Genomic DNA, 13969 nt, shown 5'->3' with positions numbered 1-13969 from the left:
ATACATGATCAAAACAGGGAGCGGAGGTGGTTCAGCTGCAAGAAGGTGTGAATGTCCGACTAAAGTTCAAATATATTAACAAAAGCGGGAGGAGAGGTCTTCGGATGAGAGTGGTTGAGAATTTCCAACCATAATCTATAAAATGCGGTGAAAAAAAAGGTGTGATAGAACACTAAAAGGTGGAGCGGAAGTGTTCGGCTGCAAGAAGGTGTGAATGTCCGACTATATTTGATGAAAAGCAGGTGAAGCAAGGTCTGAATGCCCAACCTTACATCATCAAAAGCGAGATCAGAGGTGTTTGGCTGCATGAAGGCCATAGTTTGCCAAAAGCGGGTAAGCTGCGAATGACCGACTAAATATCAACAAAAGGTCTTCGGATGCAAGTGGGTGTGAATATCCCACCATACAAGTATGGTGTAGAGGAAGCTGTGAACAGCCGACCATAGTTGGCAAAAAGCGGGTGAGAAAAGGTGCGAATGTCCAACCATACATGATCAAAACAGGGAGCGGAGGTGTTTGGCTGTGACAAGGTGTGAATGTCCACCCAAAATTAATGAAAAGCGGGCAACAAGTAGGTTTGAATGCCCAACCATACATCATCAAAAGCAGGAGTGGATGTGTTCGGCTACAAGAAGGTTTGAATGTCCGAGCATAGTTTGTAAAAAGCGGGTAAGACAAGGTGCGAATGCCCGACAATATATGATCAAAAGAGGGAGTGGAGGTCTTCGGCTGCAAGGTCTGAATGTCCAACCATAATTTTTAAAAACCGGGTAAGAAAAGGCTCGAAATTCCGACTATACACAATCAGAGCGGGAGGTTTTCAGCTGCAAATCCTTCACTCAAACCAAGTGAAAACTGCTTTGTCCTTCATATTTATCAATGTCTAGATCGACTTCAACAAAGAACAACATTGTACTTTGCAGTAAAGAAAGAGCAAATCAAAAGTTTTAGGAATCCGAGAATAAGCTTATTTTCATGAGTTCTGCACGATTATTGATTTTACTATAAATGAATGCCTTCACTCAAACTATGTTAAAACTGCTTTGTCCTTCATATTTATCAATGTCTAGATTGACTTCAACAAAGAACAACACTGGATTTTGCAGTAGAAGAAAGAGCAACACTGAAGGATCAGTAATCCGAGAATAAACTTATTTTCATACGTTCTGCATGATTTGGGATTTTATGTATAAAATGAATTCCTTCACTCAAACCAAGTTAAAACTGCTTTGTCCTTCATATTTATCAATGTCTAGATCGACTTCAACAAAGAACAACATTGTATTTTGCAGTAGAAGAAAAAGCGACACTGAAGGATCAGGAATCCGAGAATAAGCTTCTTTTCATACGTTCTGCATGATTTGGGATTTTATGTATAAAATGAATTCCTTCACTCAAACCAAGTGAAAACTGCTTTGTCCTTCATATTTATCAATGTCTAGATTTACTTCAACAAAGAACAACATTGTATTTTGCAGTAGTAGAAAGAGCAACACTTGAAGGAACGGGAATCCGAGAATAAGCTTATTTTTATACGTTCTGCATGATTTGGGATTTTATGTATAAAATGAATTCCTTTACTCAAACTATGTTAAAACTGCTTTGTCCTTCATATTTATCAATGTCTAGATTGACTTCAACAAAGAACAACATTGTATTTTGCAGTAGAAGAAATAGCAACACTGAAGGATCAGTAATCCGAAAACACGCTTATTTTCATACGTTCTGCTTGATTTGGGATTTTGCTATAAAATTAATTCCTTCACTCAAACAAAGTGGAAACTGCTTTGTCCTTCATATTTATCAATGTCTATATCGATTTCAACAAAGAACAAGGCTGTATTTTGCAGTATAGGAAAGAGCAACACTGGAGGATCAGGAATCCGAGAATAAGCTTACTTTCATGAGTCCTGCACGACTTCGGATTTTCCTATAAAATGAATTGCTTTGCTCAAACCAACTTAAAATTGCTTTGTCCTTCATAGTTATCCATGTCTAAAATGTATCAAGCATAAAGTTCCTCATATTACCCTGAATGAGAAAGAAGCATCCCTTTGGTTGAGCAATACGTTCCTTATGCGGAGTTATGCATGATTTCGGATTTTGCTATAAAATTCATTCCTTCACACCTTTTTTTTCACCGCATTTTATAGATTATGGTTGGAAATTTCAACCACTCTAATCCGAAGACCTCTCCTCCCGCTTTTGTTAATATATTTGAACTTTAGTTGGACATTCACCCCTTTTTGCAGCTAAACCACCTCCGCTCCCTGTTTTGATCATGTATGGTCTGGCAATACTACATTTTCTTACCCGTTTGTGAGTAATTATGGCTGGATATTCACACCTACTTGCAGCTGAACACAATCTCTCTCGCTTTTAATTATGTTTGGATATTCGAACCTTTTCTTTACTGCTTTTTGCCAACTTTGGTCGGACGTTCACACCTTCTTGCAGCCGAACACCTCCGCTTCCGCTTTTGATGGTATATATTCGGGCATTCGAACCTTTTCTTACCAGCTTTTTACAAACGATGGTTGGACTTTCACACCTTCTTGTAGCCGAACAACACCGCTCTCGCTATTGATTGTGTACAGTCGGGTATTTTAACCTTTTCTTACCCGCTTTTTACCAACTATGGTCGGACATTCACACCGTCTTACAGCGGAACATCTCCGCTCCCGCTTTTGATGGTGTATAGTCAGGCATTTGAACCTTTTCTTACCCGCTTTTTACAAACTATGGTCGGACATTCAAACCTTCGTGTAGCCGAAAACCTCTGCTCCCTCTTTTGATTATACATTGTCGGGCATTCGCACCTTATCTTACCCGCTTTTTACAAACTATAGTCAGACATTCACACCTTGCAGCTAAACCACCTCCGCTCCCTGTTTTGATCATGTATGGTCTGGCAATACTACCTTTTCTTACCCCTTTGTGAGTAATTATGGCTGGACATTCACACCTACTTGCAGTCGAACAGCTCTGCTCCCGCTTTTGATTATGTTTGGTTGGATATTCGAACCTTTTCTTAACTGCTTTTTACAAACTTTGGTCGGACGTTCACACCTTCTTGCAGCCGAACACCTCCGCTTCCGCTTTTGATGGTATATATTCGGGCATTCGAACCTTTTCTTACCAGCTTTTTACAAACCATGGTTGGACTTTCACATCTTCTTGTAGCCGAACACATCCGCTCCCCCTATTGATTGTGTACAGTCGGGTATTTTAACCTTTTCTTACCCACTTTTTACCAACTATGGTCGGACATTCACACCTTCTTACAGCGGAACACCTCCGCTCCCTCTTTTGATGGTGTATGTTTGGGCATTCGAACCTTTTCTTACCCGCTTTTTACAAACTATGCTCGTACATTGAAACCTTCTTGTAGCCGAACACATCCACTCCTTCTTTTGATGATGTATGCTTGGGCATTCAAACCTACTTTTTGCCCGCTTTTCATTAATTTTGGGTGGACATTCACACCTTGTCACAGCCAAACACCTCCGCTCCCTGTTTTGATCATGTATGGTTGGACATTCGCACCTTGTCTCACCCGCTTTTTGCAAACTATGGTCGGCTGTTCACAGCTTCCTCTCCACCATACTTGTATGGTGGGATGTTCACACCCAGTTTCATCCGAAGACCTCCGCCCCCACTTTTGTTGATATTTAGTTGGTCATTCGCAGCTTACCCGCTTTTGGCAAACTATGGCCTTCTTGCAGCCAAACACCTCTGATCTCGCTTTTGATAATGTAAGGTTGGGCATTCAGACCTTGCTTTACCTGCTTTTCACCAAATATAGTCGGACATTCACACCTTTCTTGCAGCCGAACACTTCCGCTCCACCTTTTAGTGTTCTATCACACCTTTTTTTCACCAAATTTTATAGATTATGGTTGGAAATTCTCAACCACTCTCATCCGAAGACCTCTCCTCCCGCTTTTGTTAATATATTTGAACTTTAGTGAGACATTCACACCTTCTTGCAGCTGAACCACCTCCGCTCCCTGTTTTGATCATGTATGGTCTGGCAATACTACCTTTTCTTACCCGTTTGTGAGTAATTATGGCTGGACATTCACACCTACTTGCAGCCGAACACCACCTCTCTCGCTTTTGGTGATGTATGGACCGGCATTCTTACCTTTTCTAACACATTTTTCAGCAATTATGGTCGGAGATTCACACCTACTCACAGCCGAACAACTCCGCTCCCGCATTTGATGGTGTATAGTCGGACATTCTCACCCTTTCTCATCAGCTTTTTGCAAATTATGATCTGACATTCACACCTACTTGCAGTCGAAAAGCTATGCTCCCGCTTTTGATTATGTTTGGTTGGATATTCAAACCTTTTCTTAACTGCTTTTTACAAACTTTGGTTGGACGTTCACACCTTCTTGTAGCCGAACACATCCACTCCTGCTTTTGATGATGTATGGTTGGGCATTCGCACCTTTTTTTTACCCATTTGTCAGGAATAATGGGTGGACATTCACACCTTCTTGCAGCTGAACACCTCCTCTCCCACTTATGATCATGTGCGGTTTGATTTTCGAAAATTTTCTTTCATGTTTTCTAGCAATTATTGATGGACATTTAGACCTTCTTGCAGCTGAACACCTCCGCTCCTGCTTTTGATCATACCTTGTCAGGCATTCGCACCATGTCTTACCCGCTTTTTACAAACTTTAGTCGAACATTTACACCTTTTTGCAGCCGAACACCACCTCTCTCGCTTTTGATGATGTATGGTCCGGCATTCTTTCCTTTTCTAACACATTTTTCAGCAATTATGGTCGGACATTCCCACCTACTCAGAGCCGAACACCTCCGCTCCCGCATTTGATGGTGTATAGTCGGGCATTCTCACCCTTTCTCATCAGCTTTTTGCAAATTATGATCTGACATTCACAACTGCTTTTGATAATGTATGGTTGGGCATTCGCACCTTTTTTTACCCATTTTTCAGGAATTATGGGTGGACATTCACACCTTCTTGCAGCTGAACACCTCCTCTCCTTCTTATGATCATGTGCGGATGATATTCGAAAATTTTCTTTCATGTTTTAAAGCAATTATTGATGGACATTCAGACCTTCTTGCAGCTGAACCACTCTGCTCCCGCTTTTGATGGTGTATAGTCGGGCTTTCGAGCCTTTCCTTCCCGGTTTTTACAAATTATGGTTGGACATTCAGACCTTCTTGCAGCCGAACACCTCCGCTCCCTCTTTTGATCATACATTGTCGGGCATTAGCACCTTTTCTTACCCGCTTTTTACAAACCATAGTCGGACTTTCACATCTTTTAGTAGCCGAACAACTCCGCTCCCGCTATTGATTGTGTACAGTCGGGTATTTTAACCTTTTCTTACCCGCTTTTTACCAACTATGGTCGGACATTCACACCTTCTTACAGCGGAACACCTCCGCTCCCTCTTTTGATGGTGTATGTTAGGGCAGTCAAACCTTTTCTTACCTGCTTTTTACAAACTATGGTCAGACATTCAACCCTTCTTGGAGCCGAACACATCCACTCCTGCTTTTGATTATGTATAGTTGGGCATTCGCACCTTTTCTTACCCATTTTTCAGTAATTATGGGTGTACATTCACACCTTCTTGCAGCCAAACACCAACGCTCCCTCTTTTGATCATACATTTTCGGGCATTCGCACCTTTTCTTACCCGCTTTTTACAAACCATGGTCGGACTTTCACACCTTTTAGTAGCCGAACAACTCCGCACCCCGCTACTGATTGTGTACAGTCGGGTATTTTAACCTTTTCTTACGCGTTTTTTACCAACTATGGTCGGACATTCACACCTTCTTACAGCGGAACACCTCCGCTCCCTCCTTTGATGGTGTATGTTCGGGCATTCGAACCTTTTCTTACCCGCTTTTTACAAACTATGGTCAGACGTTCAAACCTTCTTGTAGCCGAACATATCCACTCCTGCTTTTGATGATGTATGGTTGGGCATTCAAACCTACTTGTTGCCCGCTTTTCATTAATTATGGGTGGACATTCACACCTTGTCTCAGCCAAACACCTCCGCTCCCTGTTTTGATCATGTATGGTTTGACATTCGCACCTTTGCTTACCCTCTTTTTATACTGATTGCTCAAGATTAAGTTGTTCTTTCTCAAACTACAAAATTTTTTTAATTGTTGAAACTTGATTTGAAGTGGATAAATAAGGAAGACAAACAGTTTTAAGTCAGGCTGATAGCAATTAATTTTATAGCAAAATCTTTATTTCGTCATTTGTCGAGAGATGCTTATTGCTGAAGAAGTTCTTTCTCATTCTACAAAGTACAACGTTGTTTATCATTGAAACTTGATTAGACATGAATAAATATGAAGGACAAAGCAGTCTTAACTTGGTTTGAGTTAAGGAATTCGTTTCATAGGAGAATCCGAATTCGTGCATAACTCGTAAAATAGAGCTTATTTTCGGATTCCTGAAGAATGAGTCTGGTTCTTTCTCATAATACAAAGTTTGTTGTTTATTGTTGAAACTTCATCAGACCGTTAGATATAGTCGGACTCATCTCGACGCACGGCTTGGGATCTGGAACCAGTACTCTTGAGAGGGGTTGGACTCTCTTCCACTCTGGAGTTGCCCGTGGTGAGAGGCGCAGAGCAGGTGTGGGCATACTTATTGCCCCCCGGCTGTGTGCCAGTACATTGGGGTTTACCCCAGTGAACGAGAGGGTAGCCTCCCTCCGCCTTGGGTGGGGGGACGAGTCCTGACTGTTGTTTGTGCCTATGCGCCAAACAGCAGTTCAGAGTACCTACCCTTTTTGGAGTCTCTGGGGGAGGCACTGGAGAATGCTCCTACCGGAGACTCCCTCATTCTGCTGGGGGACTTCAATGCTCACGTGGGCAATGACAGTGAGACCTGGAGGGGTGTGATTGGGAGGAACGGCCCCCCCGATCTGAATCAGAGTGGTGTTATGTTGTTGGACTTCTGTGCCAGTCATAGACTGTCCATAACGAACACCATGTTCAGGCATAAGGGTGTCCATATGTGCACTTGGCACAAGGACACCCTTGGCCGCAGTTCGATGATCGACTTTGTGGTTGTATCATCGGACTTGCGGCCATATGTCCTGGACACTCGGGTGAAGAGAGGGGCGGAGCTGTCAACTAATCACCACCTGGTGGTGAGTTGGCTCCGCTGGTGGGGGAGGATGCCGATCAGACCTGGCAGGCCCATACGTATTGTGAGGGTCTGCTGGGAGCGTTTGTCAGAATCCCCCATCAGAAGGAGCTTTAACTCCCACCTCCGGCAGAGCTTCAACCATATTTGAGGTGGGGGACATTGAGTCCGAATGGGCCATGTTCCGTGACTCCATTGCCGAGGCAGCTGGTCGGAGTTGTGGCCGTAAGGTGGTCGGTGCCTGTCGTGGCGGCAACCCTCGAACCTGCTGGTGGACACCAGTGGTGAGGGAAGCCGTCAAGCTGAAGAAGGAGTCCTATCGGGCCTTTTTGGCCAGTGGGACCCTGGAAGAAGCTGATAGGTACCGACGGGCCAGACGGGCCACGGCTTCGGCTTCGGCGGTTGTGAGGCAAAAACTCGGGCCTGGGAGGAGTTCGGTGAGACCATGGAGAACGATTTCCGGACGGCCTCGAAAAGATTCTGGTCCACCATCCGGCGTCTCAGGGGGGGGGAAGCGGCTCACAGTCAACACTGTTTACAGTGGGGACGGGGCTTTGCTGATCTCAACTAGGGATGTTGTGAGTCGGTGGGGGGAGTACTTCGAGGAACTCCTCAATCCTACCAACACGTGCTCGGAAGAGGCAGAGTCGGAGAGCTCGGAGACGGGGCCTCCCATTTCTGGGGCTGAGGTTGCCGAGGTGGTTAAAAAGCTCCTCGGTGGCAAGGCCCCGGGGGTGGATGAGGTCCGTCCTGAGTTTCTCAAGGCTCTGGATGTTGTAGGGCTGTCTTGGCTGACACGCCTCTGCAGTATCGCGTTGACATCGGGGACAGTGCCTCTGGACTGGCAGATTGGGGTGGTGGCCCCCTTCTTTAAAAAGGGGGACCGGAGGGTGTGTTCCAACTATAGGGGTATCACACTCCTCAGCCTCCCTGGTAAGGTCTATTCGGGGGTATTGGAGAGGAGGATCCGTCGGATAATCGAGCCTCGGATTCAGGAGATGCAGTGTGGCTTTCGTCCTGGCCGTGGAACAGTGGACCAGCTCTATACCCTCGGCAGGATCCTGGAGGGTGCATGGGAGTTCGCCCAACCAGTCTACATGTGTTTTGTGGACTTGGAGAAAGCGTTCGACCGTGTCCCTCGTGGAGTCCTGTGGGGGGTGCTCCGGGAATATGGAGTGCCGGACCCCTTGATAGGGGCCGTTCGGTCTCTGTATGACCGGTGCCAGAGTTTGGTCCGCATTGCCGGCAGTAAGTCGGATACGTTTCCGGTGAGAGTTGGACTCCGTCAGGGCTGCCCTTTGTCACCGATTCTGTTCCTAACTTTTATGGACAGAATTTCTAGGCGGAGCCAGGGCGTTGAGGGTGTCCCATTTGGCGACCTCAGAATCGGGTCTCTGCTTTTTGCTGATGATGTGGTTCTGTTAGCGTCGTCAGGCCGTGACCTTCAGCTCTCACTGGAGTGATTCGCAGCCGAGTGTGAAGCGGCTGGGATGAGAATCAGCACCTCCAAATCCGAGACGATGGTTCTCAGCCGGAAAAGGGTGGAATGCTCTCTCCGGGTCGGGAATGAGATCCTTCCCCAAGAGGAGGAGTTCAAGTATCTCGGGGTCTTGTTCACGAGTGACGGACGAATGGAGCGGGAGATTGACGGGCGGATCGGTGCGGCGCCTGCAGTGTTGCAGGCTCTGCACCGACCCGTCGTTGTGAAGAGGGAGCTGAGCCAGAAGGCGACACGTTGAGAGACTATGTCTCTCGGCTGGCCTGGGAACGCCTCGGGGTCCCCCCGGAAGAGCTGGAGGAAGTGGCCGGGGACAGAGACGTCTGGGTTTCTCTGCTCAAGCTGCTGCCCCCGCGACCCGACCCCCAGATAAGCGGCAGATGATGGATGGATGGATGGATATATCCTCCACCAACCAGACTTACAACCCCCGACTAGGGTAGCAGAATTTCTAAGCATCTGTACCCCAAAACTACTATCAAAAATATATAAATTATTGTCTAAGATAGATGACACAATGTCTCTTCCATCCTCAAAATGGGAGGCAGATTTATCCATCAGTTCTGGTCATAGCTTCTAACCACAAATATGTTTGAACACCTTCATAAAGACTCGAAATCCTAATTTACAGCTCATACAATACAAAATCCTTCATAGAACACACTATACAGGACAAAGGGTGTTCAGGATGGGTCTAACACACTCAAACATCTGCTCACATTGCACAGATAACACACCTGATGATTATGCACACGCTTTGTGGTTTTTCTGCGCCTGTCCAGAAGTTCTGGCTTGAAGTCTGTGAGGACCTATCAACATGGCTAAAGTGTAGCATCCCTGCACTGTGCATACTGGGTGACTTAGACAACATCAACATGGAAATTAACTCAGCACACATGGTTGTAACAGTGTTATGTATCGCAAAGAAAACTATTCTCATGAACTGGAAAGCGAAGAACAATCTGTGTATTAACCAGTTTAGAAATTTTCTTTTAGATTATATTAGCATGGAAACAATGTCTGCCTCCTCAAAACATCAATTGGCTGAATTTCATTCTCTCTGGTCCCCTCTGATTAGTTTTATCACATAGTGGTGGTGGTGGGTCGCTGCTGCGACTGGTGTGACCGGGTGGTTTGTTTGTTTGTTTTTTGATGTTGTTTGTTTGTTTTTTGTAGAGGTCCTCCTGGGTGGGGTTGGGTTGAGTGGGGTGGGGCGGGATGGGTACCTTCTGGGGGTACAGTAGCTCCCGGAATATGGTCGCTGCAGGCCCCGAGCCTGGTGGACATCAGGCCCTCCTGCCCATTGTTGGCTCCCAGGTAGCGGGGATGCCTATTGCAGCCAGTCCCTGGCTGCCCTCTCTGGGGGAGAGTAGCTCCCCCGTTATATATCCCCATACCCCTCTCCCTTCTGGCTCCTGTACACAGCACACACTCACACATGAAGGGTTTTGGGGGCGTGTGTGTTCGGTGGGGTGCAGTGGATGGGGCCACGTAGGTGGTCCCTTTTGGTTGCACTCTGCAGTTCCCTGCCCCTGTTTTAATTACACCTTAGACATTAGTACTTATCAAACATACTCACACACACACATTAGGTCTTGGGGGGTGGTTACACTGAGTGGCATCTGGTGGGCGGGGCTCTTTGGGTATGTAGGCTGCCCAGAGTGCCGCGCTCCCAGTTCTACAAGTTTGGCTGCCCCTCAATTTTAATTGCTCACTATTAGAAAATATTGAAGAGCCAGAGGGGTGAGGGGAGGGGTCTTCTTCGCACACCCCTGCTTCCTGGTGTCTGCTCGGGGCAGGAGGGGCCAGGAGGATTAATTAATTGTTCTGCTGGTTCGGGGTCTGTGGTGGCTGGGGGGTTGCTGGCCTCCTGGTGTGCCCGCTGCACTACACCCCAGCAGAGTCGAGGGAGGTAGGATGTGTGGATGTGTGGATGTATGGGACGTGAAAGTGTGTGTGGTAATGATTGGGCCTGGATCTGGGACTTGCTGTCGCCTGGCCTGCCTGTGTTTCTCCCGATGGGGCATCAGCGTTGCCTCTCCCCACTGCTCGCGACTTCACCCACCTGTGGGCACGTCTTGACTCCCAGGGCACTTGGCCAGGGGCGCTGGGGCAGGCGCTGACCCACTTTGTGGCTGTCTGGGGCGCTTGGCCCTCCTGGGTATTGGGTGGGGCCTCTGCCGGGGGGTTTGGGGGCGCTCGGGCTCCTGGGGCCCAGGTCCAGTGCACGGCCCATGTCTGGGCGGCTGGGGCCTGGCGGGGTCGGTGGGCTGTTACCCCTGGTTCCCGGAGTGCCTCTGCCCTATGCTTATGGGAGCTCTTTCCGGGGGCTTCCTCTGCAGTCTTCTGGGTGGATGCGTGGTTGCCCCTGCGGTGGGCTGCCTGGGTTCTGTGCTCTGTGGGGGCTGCTAGTGGCCTGGGTCTTGTGGCCCTCTCTGCCTGCTTCTGATTGCTTGGGGGGGGGGGGCTGTGGATTGTGGCCCTGTACGCTTATACACTCATAACTAAGCACGGTTATCATGTAGGTCCTGTGCCATGGGTGTTGCATGTTCTCACACACACACACACACATTCATTAGTCCAGTAGCATGGTCACTAAGCAGATGATGTATTATCATGTCGTCTCAGGTCATCTATATCCACAGCTGTGTTGTATGCGATTGCTGCTTCTTGTGCTTGTTTTTGTTTGTTTGTGTGTTTGTTTTTTCTCTGCTTGTCTGCTTTCAGGTGCTTCTGGTGGCGCTAAGGCTGGATTCCCCTCATAGGCCATGTATTGTTGTCTGTTTTGTTTTTTACAGGTGTAGCAGCTGGTTGTCTGGTTTTTGTTTCTATTTTTGTTCTGTTTCCTCTTCTTTCCTCTTCTTCTTTCCTTGTCCCCCGGTCCGGTTCAGTTCAGTTCATGTCATATATTGTAAACAGAAATAAATAAATGGGCATCAAGGGGAGCTTTACATTTATAAAACTTCCCTTGGCAAAACAAATCTGTTTGGCATCAAAGGTATTCAGACTACAATTCTTCTGACATAATGCTGAACAGGACAAGGGGAAAAAAAAGTCAAGAAGACAGTTCTGCCGAAAGCCAGGGATAGACCTGTTCTAAGTTCTATACTTTTTAAAAGGGGCGTGTTTATCAACTATGGAATTAGAAGATTTACAAAAATGGTCAAGTGCTAGATCTTCATCTGGGATTTTAACAGTGTCATATAACTATTCAACAGATCAGTTAAAAAAAAGCCTGCTCATGGAGATGTTTCAGGATCTGGATACCAAGCGTGGACCTAATGTTTTCATTTTTGCAATTCTGATACAGGCTATTGAGCAGTGATAACTAACACCAAGTTCAGATACTGCGGATTTTCTACCTTTGATTTGTTAAGATTGAGCCAATCAGGGACAACCTTGAAGGATCTCTTTGGTTTTGTAGGATCAGTAATTACCTGAGAAAGGTTGATATTGGTACACACCTTTTTTAAATGATCAGAGGCAGAGTTCAACTTGTTTAAATTAAAATTGCCACACAGAGATTGGGTTTAGGCCACATGCACACAGAATGACATCAACAAATATAAGAAATATTAAACATTTACACATAGATTTTTGAATACATGTAGAGGAATGATACTTTGAAATGTGCTCATTGCGGAGTTATGATCAGTTGAGTAATGAAGGTTGAACTATTCTGGGAAAGAGGTTCTATTCCCAGCATCATGATGGACACTCCTGATATAGAAGGTTTCGCTAACGCATTGGAATTGTTTTACTATTTTCATATGCATGTGCAATGAAGAATTGCTTGCTGCTGATAAATGCAAAGAAGAACAGCTTACACATAGATGCTCACATATAGGCTGCTGAATGCAATCAAGACCTGCTTATCAAGTAAAGTTCAATGTCAATGTGTAATATTCAATTAGGATTTGCAAAACAGTGAAGTTAAACAATGAATGGGTCCATAGTTGGTATGAGAAGACTACAGGAATATTTACCTGGGTGTACGTTCAAACAGAGATGAGAAAATTGCGATAAATAATTGTTTGTTTGTTTGTTAGTATGTATATGAATGTTATGTGTATAAACTGTGTTGAGTTATAGTTACTCAGTAGTGTCTCAGTGAAACAACCGACGGGGGAAGCCTTGCGGTGACAACAAAAGCAGTGTTTTACTGATCAGTCAAGTTGCTCCAGTGTACTCCATACAAACTGGTTGGCTACTGAAGGGATAGAAAATGGGGAATACTTGTTTTAAAGCAAACAAGGAATTAGATGGGAAAAATACATGTTTTAACGGGACCCAGACAATATTAAATACTCAGACAGATGGGAGAAGAAGTGTAGTTTTGTAGGAAATCACAAAATTATTACATAGAATTAGTGAAATCAATTGAAGAATGCCTTTCTGAAGAGCTGTTTACCACAGATGAGCAGCTTTGCGACCAAGCACATTGTAGATCGCTTTACTGCCAAAATGATCTAATTTAATGGATTGGTTTAGACATGCATAACAGCATTTTAAGAACAAAGAGAGAAACAAAAAGGGACAACGCTTCATGGTGGAAGGTGATGTATAAATAACTGTGTATATGAGGAAGGGGGTGGCAACACCCATTCCGAAATCCCGCCATTCCGACATCCCGCTATTCCGACATCCCACCATTCCGACATACCACCATTCCGACATACCACCATTCCGACATGCAAACGTCCCACCATTCCGACATCCCACCATTGCGACATCCCGCTATTCTGACGTTCAAATGTCCCACCATTCCGACAAGGCTTTCCGTATAAGGAAATGTGTGTTACTCAACAGGTGAGTCCCTTCTTTCTGTTCATGCAATTTATATGTTTAACATGTTTATAGACAAGCGTTATTAAAAACACAAAGTCTCGGCAACTGGAGGAGGAGAAGCAGTCCGCGGTGGTTTTCAATCACACACTCCAATGCCACTTGTTTCAACTTCCGAAAATTTAATCCAGGAAAAAAAGGCTTACAAACATGGACCAAAACGGCTCCATAACACGCACAAGAATCCAAAAGAAACGAAAGTTAACTAAAAGAAAGCAAATAAACAGTATGAAGTGGTCAAAATTGGTTTTACGCATGCCTATGTGCGTCTGGCACATGCGTCTTCGGGCTCTCCCACGTTGGTTTGTGGATGAAAGCTATATGTTCAGCTGTAATGTCATGTAAAATCAATCTCTACATGACATTTAGTCCCAGGTGTGACCAGTTAGGTCCTTAAGATATCAACAGGCTGTATAAAGCTACAACCGTTGCGGCTGTGTGTTTGTGCCAAATGCGCA

The sequence above is a fragment of the Leuresthes tenuis genome, unplaced genomic scaffold, assembly GCF_036924035.1.
Source record: "Leuresthes tenuis unplaced genomic scaffold, fLeuTen1.0.hap1 SCAF_27, whole genome shotgun sequence".
In the NCBI taxonomy this organism is placed as follows: domain Eukaryota; kingdom Metazoa; phylum Chordata; class Actinopteri; order Atheriniformes; family Atherinopsidae; genus Leuresthes; species Leuresthes tenuis.
This window is presented reverse-complemented; position numbering follows the sequence as displayed.